The sequence below is a fragment of the Stylophora pistillata genome, chromosome 3 (assembly GCF_964205215.1).
Source record: "Stylophora pistillata chromosome 3, jaStyPist1.2, whole genome shotgun sequence".
NCBI lineage: Eukaryota > Metazoa > Cnidaria > Anthozoa > Scleractinia > Pocilloporidae > Stylophora > Stylophora pistillata.
In genome coordinates, this window is record NC_142521.1 from 43,405,448 (window position 1) to 43,413,799 (window position 8,352).

Consider the following 8,352-nt stretch of genomic DNA (forward strand, 5'->3'; position numbering starts at 1 on the left):
ATACAGATACCCCAGCCCTCCAGCCCCCTAAAAAAAGGGAATAAAAAGATAAATAAAGAGTTTAGAATAAATTATGATGGAGGGAGGCGACAGGATTATATGGAATTGTTGCTCTTCATGACAAAAAGAGCTCTCGGCATTTTTTGCACTAATTTTGTAACTGTAATGATTTATTTGTGGTGATGACGTGGGAAGTGGCTAAAACGCCCGTCAAAAAACAAACAAACAAAGAAACAAAAAGATAAGAGTAGAGTAGACATCTATATTTATACAGGATAGCCCCTTCAGTGTAGTAAACACTGGTTTCAACGGGGGTCCTGTTAACCACTCATCCCACCCCAAGGGAAGACATCCATCACACAGTAATCTCGTGCGTGGGAAATTAACGTCTCCTGCCCCTAACCCTGCAGGAGACGCGACCTCCATTTATTCGTCCCTATCCGTGAAGACTAGAATATCTAATTATTTCTTGATGTTATAGAAAGGTAGCATATTCTTCTCAATTATTTTAAGACCCCGAGTGTTGGTCCGGCCGGGACTCGAGCCCTCAACCTCCCGCACAACAGTCCAGCGCTCTATCCATTGAGCTAACCGGGAGGCGGATAAGTAAGAACATTCGGTGAAAATAAAACAAGATAAGATGATATAAAATATATGAGGATCCTAATAGAGTATATAAATGTATTAGATTATAAAAAGTATATGGGAATAAAAGGGATCAATCAAAACCATAGACAGGAATGACAGATGTACCTTTTAAAATCAGTTAGACTCGCTTATTGACTCCGTCTCCTGGATCTATTAATTAGTTAATTTGCTTAGGCAGGGGACGTTAAGAACCCACTCACGAGATTACTGTGATGTGATCTGGCCTGTTTGCTGGGAATTGGTGGGGGAGGGGGGGGGGGCATCTTCAAATAAGTTTCCTTCGATTGTTTGTAAACTGCTGATGCAGTCCGGCCAAAGTCCCCCGAAAAGTGTTGGGATGCGCATTTGATCATATCCATATGTTAATTTGCGCAATATAAATATTAAATTATTATTATTATTATTATTATTATTATTATTACTACTCCCGGCATTTCCTCACTCCTGGAGAGTGGGGTGACCTCTCCGCAGCATATCCTATACATTACCAGTAATATGGTGCGTCGAGGTAGAGGTGAAGAGGCGTACTGTTGCCTCGGGCTGATGTAATGATCTGTACTGATTCCTAAAACTCTTCAAAGACCGACGAAGCATCTGTCAAGCACAAACACTGAGCAAGTGACGGAAAAATTACCAACACGTTGCCGGAACACAATGAGTCTCAGCCACTTATTTTTTGGAGGGATATTAAGTTTTTTTATAGATTAAAAGCACAAACTTTGACGTATTAACCACTTGCGTCATAAAACCACTTGAACCATAACTTTACCGTGTTTTTTTGGTCTTTGAAGTTTTAGTTTGATTTGTCACTTTGCGCACTTTGATATAAAAAAGCCGTCGCACTTTGTAATAAAAAAGCGGTCGCACCATGGTATAGGTCGCACTTGGGAAAAATGTTCATCTTGCCTTCCAAAAACGACAGAAAATTTAAACCGCAACCGGAATGCAAAACCAAGCGGGTAGTTTGGAAAGCATAGGATGACGGAATACAGAACCGGAACGGGAATACTCGGAATACCCGGAATACTCGGAATACCCGGAATTCTTGGAATGACCGAAAAATAATAAATCTAAATAGATGAAGGTAAATTAATAAATAAATAAGAAGAGTGATGATTAAAAATTAATGGTAAATTCAGAACTTTATTAAATAATTTAAAACGCAATTTTTCTCTCATGATCCCCCCAAAAAAAAAACACTTACCGGCACTGCTCATGGAGGGAGAAACACGTATTAGAATTAAAAGAAGTCTGCGTCAGGCCAGTAGCCCATAGAGCCTAAACGACGAAATGTTTGTACTCTCCCTTCCCGCTGAATGGGATGCTAGTCCATCATATGGTTGCTCCCCGTTTTAAATTCGCCTCCACCCATTTACACACCTGCTGTAGGATGTTTAGAGCGCCATGACCATTAGGCCGCCACGCTTTTCCAACCGGAACCATTGCAGAAGAACCATTCCAGTTAGTTTAATAGTTCGATTGTAAAAAGCTCCGAGCTATTACAAATTAATACTCTACCTTAAATAATTAGTAACCACACCTAGGGAGCTATCAAAGCAGCTACCATTAAGACCAGCCGTCTACAGTTAGAATTGAGAGATCGTCAGTTACTCGACACCTTTTCGCGTTTATTATATATACCTTGAATTATATACCTTTGAATATAAACCTTGTACTGATGGGTTATTCTAAACAAGGTTTATATTTAAAGATATATATTCAAGGTATTTATAATAAACGCGAAAAGGTGTCGAGTAACTGACGATCTCTCAATTTTAACTGTAGACGGCTGGTCTTAATGGTAGCTGCTTTGAAAGCTTCCAATGTGGGGTTAATAATTATTTGAGATAGAGTATTAATTTGTAATAGTTCGGAGCTTTTTACAATTGAACTATTAAACTAATTGGAAATATTGCATTTGTTTAATCTTCTGCAATGGTTCCTGCTGAAAAAATGGTTCCAAACTACCGACCTCGGGTCAAACTAAGGTCACACTGGGGTAGAAAAGTGTCAGTTGTGACAACTGAAGTAGACCAGATACGCGTTTATCCGCGTGTTTTCGGAAGAAAGGAGCTCGGCTTTAAAAAACGAATGCGTATAATGTCTAACTGTCTTAACTGCCGCTATGATTATATCTAGAAATCGACATCAGCGAAGAATACCTCGATCACCATATGCCTGGTCAGCTCCAGGGCCGTAGCCAGCCTTCAGAACAAGACGAGGCAAGTTTCGGGTCTGGCATGCCTCCCCCTGAAAATTTTGAAACCTAGAGGCTCAGAAATTCTCTTTCGAGCATTTTCCGTAGCACTTTTTTTTACAATAGTCAATCTTGGGCAAGTGTGGAAGTTCACTTATTTATTGCCGAGCGATACTGGTGCAAAAAAAAAAAAAGGAGAAGGCCAAAATCAAGACGAGGCAATTGCCTCGTCTTGCCCCATGCTAGCTACGGCTCTGAGCTCTTCGTCCGGTATTAGTCTTGGTTTGATCATCATCACTACGATCCAACAGTACCCCATGCGTCAGCAGCTTCGTGTGACAAGAAATACATTTAACAGCCTTTTGAACATGTTGGGCCACCGTTTAGTACGACAACAATCGCGTTTTAGAGATCCATCACGACCAGAGAAAATACTTCTGCGCGCTTGACAGAGTAACAGAAAGGACAGTAGACCATCAAATTTCGAATGTTTCTCGCTGTTAATTCGTCCGTTCTGTTCTGTCGTGCTTGCTGTATGCACTGATTTCTGAAAATTTCCTTTGTCAGACCAAACAAGGAAACTGACGCATTTTGGACGAGCGACTTGCCCTGAAACTAAACTTACGCATTGTCCCCAAGTTACATGACTTGAACCACAAGTGTCCAAACGTACAGTATCCGCCAGATGTGGAACTCTTACTATGACTTGAAGCTCCGCAATGCCCTTACATGGGGCTAGGACAGTCGATGGGTTCCCAATCCAGAAGCAGAACCGTGAGAAGGATCTCTGAGAAGAATGTAATTCATTGAAGAAGGAATTACAATACATTTAAAGACAATCATCCATTTGACCTATATCTAAAAAGAAATCTCCTGATGTTGTTATTGTACTTAAGAGCTCTAACCTACAAGAATAATACTGCAAGTGGTTCAAATGTTTTGTGAATAGCAAATAGATATCTGGCACCGGTAGTATACCTACACAAGCAGAATCAGTGATACTGGCTTGGCCAGTTTTGTAATAACTTCCTTGGATCTCCGAGAATCGGGATGTTTTTACGTGTGAGCTCCTCCTAGCTTGATTCGGTTTTTAGATCACCTCATGACAGCTTTTTATTTCCATTCAAAGTTAATAGGCATAAGCCAAAACACTCAGATTACTCGATCTCCGATTTACTTTCGACACTCAATTGGAAACTCTCATCTTTTCTAGTATATGACAAGAGGTGAGACCACGGAGGGATTTCGCGCTCATCGCGCCGCGTAAACATTCAACGAACCGTATCAGCGGAAAGGGTAGATTCAGCAGTCAATCTTCCCTTAGAGCGGTTTGAAACAAAACGAATCTAAAACAAGTTTCTAAATAGGCAGTTGCACTGCGTTGGCAAGCGATGAAAATACATTTTTACTTCATTATCGGACTTTTAGACTGGCCGGACGTCACTGGTGTTGAAAAGCTGACGTTGTGAGTATTGATGCTCTGTTGAAGCGAAGTGGACTGGTATGAGTTAATATCTGAGGATAGGTCCTGTTATTTGCGAAACAATTTTTTTTTTATCAAGATAGTTTCTTTATATTAAAAATTCTTTTACAATTAAGGCCAGCTAAGGTAATAAGAAAATATTTCGGGTGGATATAGATGGGTCCTACTGAATAAAATTAGTACATGACGTCAATTACAAACTAATATATAACCTAAATTCCTCTTTATTCTCCAACCCTTATGGGCTAGGAAAAACCCCTAATCGTCCTTAACCCAACATACAAGGAGATCATTAGGATAATTGTCTAGAGTTCAGGAAGTCGATATATTAAGCGTATTCTGTTCATTGAAATGGGTACCATTATCCTCACAAAAAGTTTGAGTTGAATGAAAACCGGTAGTTTTTCTTAAGAGCCTACATCAAGATAAAATGGTTTCCTATTGATATGGAGAAAAGCGAGGCTTAAGCCGGCAATAGTATAGTCGTAACTGAAAAGAGATTGTGACTGAAACGAGACATAAGTTTCTCCCATGTCTGTCAAAAGATGGTTGAGTTAGATGAAAACCAGTAGTTTCTCGAAGAACCTACATAATGATTTTTTATTTTGAGAACTAAATTGCTTTCAAATAAGCTGCTGACCTAACATACAGGGGAAGTCATTAGGAGAATCGGTCAGCATTAAAAATAACTATAAATTCATCGTTTAAAACCATTGAGTGGAAACTACTTCGAGACACCTTTTCACGCTTATCGAGACCATTGAGCAGTTATAAACCCACATTCTAAGCTTAAACCAACGGTCGACTTAGAATCGAAAATTGTGCAAATAAAACCGTCGATACACTGCAGCGTTTTAATGGAGAATGACTATATATATGTGGAAGTAACTTTATTTGTACATACATGCCATTCATATCCGCCTTCTACTGTTACTTATATCTATTAATTGTTATTGACATGACTATGACATCACAGTTATGCTGCGGCATTTCAAATTTGAGGTGAAAAAATCTTGTTTCTTAAAACTAACGCTATTCATTGCAAAGGAAACTTTGTAACAAATGACGCATCGACCGAGCACAAGTCTGAGCTAGTGGTGGAAATTACCAACACTTAGGAGAACATAATCAGTCCTTACGGCTTAATTTTACAAAAGATATTGTGCTGCCTGCAGAAAAAAAGCGCAACAACTTTGATTCTTAGCAGCTTGCGTCACAAACTACTTGTGCCACTATGGAAGCGTGTTTTATTTTGGAACCTACGCATATTCAGATATATTTGAAGTTTCAGGTAAGCATTCCTGACCTTTCGTGAGATTATAAAAAACCTCTCTAAGGAATCTTAAGAATGACTAGTTGGAATTGATCGAACAAGAACCACGGTTAATCTGAAAATCCAGCTTGTCTGATTGAGCTGTTGGATTAAACTCCTTTTCCGTCAAAAAGTTTCCATTTGGGTAAGTTGAGCTTCTTTTTCACCTTACATTGAAAATATTCCATGGAAAAATTCCAAAATGATGTGTTTCAGATACAAATATGTAAACTACATAAACATTGTTTTTTAACTCAAGTGTTTCCGCGAACAACGACAAGACTTCGATGGCTACCAACACGAGCACGGAAATGACAGTGCTTCCAGCATCACAGTGCATCCCGTGGCTCGTCGTTTTCATTATTGAATATCTGGCCGTAATCGTCCTTAACACGATGACGATAATTGTACTGGTAAAGAACCGCCAGCTACAGCGCCGAAGTACGTATTTGATTATCCATCTGGCGATAGTTGACCTCTTGGTAGGGGCTGTGTCAGGGCCTTTGGATATTTTGTGGCTACTGGGTAGCTGTGATCTGTGGAGGAACGCACCAAAAAGTCTCCTATTAAGGGTGATAGGGGAAGTCTTCCCTCTTGCTTCGCTTGTAAATCTCACAGCAATTGCACTAGACCGAGCACACGCAACGTTTTGTCCATTCAAGCATCGTTTTATGAAGAAATGGGTTTATGCAGTTGTAATTAATGTCATTTGGTTAACTACAGCCGCCGGGATTGGAGTAGGATATTTAAACGGCATCATCACTAGCTACTCCATTAGGATGTTTTTGTCTATTTTAATTTTATTGTTTGTAACAACTCTTTCTTACATTTCTATTTTTATCAAAGTCCGCTTTAATCGTCAACTGCATCGTAGTAGCGCAGCAAGAAATAGGGAGAGAAAATTGACGAGCACATTATTTATAGTGGCAATGGGATCTATAAGTACTTGGTTTCCATTGATAGCACGTCTGGCTGTATCCTCGTTTCATCCCCAGTTATTTGATGTTATCACCTCCCAGTCCCATTTTCATGTTCAAGAAACGACAGCGGTATTATTAGTAGCCAACTCGCTGATAAATCCTATAATCTACGCAATGCGTATGCCAGAATTAAGACAAGGAATAAGGGAAATCATTTTCCGCCAGACCCCAAACCGTTTAAACCCGGTAGATATACCATTACGTAATCCATAGTTTATTTGCCAGCTTCAACTTGCTTGCGTGCAGAAGTCTCCTATTTAATTTACTTTGTTGCACGCGGAAAAGTTGCACACGTGCAACAAAGGAAATGGCAGACGTCTGCGCGCAGACAATTGTCAACCTCCTTGCGCCAAAGATATCCCGAGATAACCCAAAGAGCTTGTATGTTAGCTGAGAAGGACCTTTACAAAGGATTTTCGTGAGCGTAGAATCAACTTTATTTGATCTAAGACAGTGATTTCTAGTTAAAATAGCGAGCGCGAAAATGGACAAAAGTCACTCATGAATCTCTTTTTGACAATATTATTCATTTTTTGCCGAAGGCTATTGCTCTTGCCAAACTATTAACTTATGTAAGGAAAAACTAAGATATTTCCCAAACGCCCAGTAATAAATATCGTATGGAAATACTTTCATCAAACTTCAGTTTCAAGTCACAAATGTAACATTTGGTTCATGTTCGAAGAAAGCTCATTAAGGCCAATGAAAGCCTTTTTATTGTTAAGGTGGCTCGTACTAGTTTCCTCGCGCGGGGAACAGATATCTCTTGCGTCACGTGCGAGAGAAACGTGCGAAAGAAGCGCGAGATTAAAAGACGAAAATTTAAAACAAAGATGGCGGCGCGAGGATTTTTTTCTACTTATGAGAGAAGTTTACCTAAGAGCTTGTATTTGATGTGTTGAGCGGCCACTGCGAATGCAGGAGATAGAAACTAAGATAAAGAAGACGATTTTCGGAAAAGTAAAGGTTGCTTCACTTCACATTTCAAAGAAATATTTAACCGATATGAAATCTTGCGACGGCGAAAAAAGAAGAACTCAACTGAAGGATAATCTACCTGAAGTGGAAGAAGACTTTGAAACTTAAAGGAAAATAATATGATATAGCCAGAAGTCGTGTGTAGGATTTTTAAGATGAGCCCGGGAGGCTGTCTTTGACAGCTGTTTAATGATTTTCTTAACAGTAAACGTATGTAAACATCAGATCGTAGGCGCGCGCGCGAGCACACGCAATTGTCAGCGATAGCTATAACAGATCATGAGCAAATATCGATCTTATAGAATCCAGATTCTTAAATGCGCGAGAACGCGCGTGGAAATTGCTAAACTCACGAAAGCTATTGCATGAAAACAAGTCCGGTGACCCCTTCTTTTTATTTTTCAAATATGATAATAACGTCGAAAGGAATCGTCGGAAAATAAACTGGAAAATTCTACGGAAGGAAATTTGCGATGTCTGAAAATTGCCTTCTTTCTAGATTTTCTGAAATTCTGCTCCACAGAATTTTTTAAAAATCTTTGTGCATTTTCCTTTTCAAGTGCCAAAAGCAATCACTGAAAAAAAATCATGCGGTCACCGGGTTAGTTTTCGAATTATTTAAGCTACAAACTAAAACATGCGTCTGAACAGGCTTATGAAAGCGTTGCCATAGAAACTGCTAGAGACGAAATGACACCTATTTTTGGATAACCAATGATTATATAATTTAAGCCCGTAAAAGTGTTCAACTGGC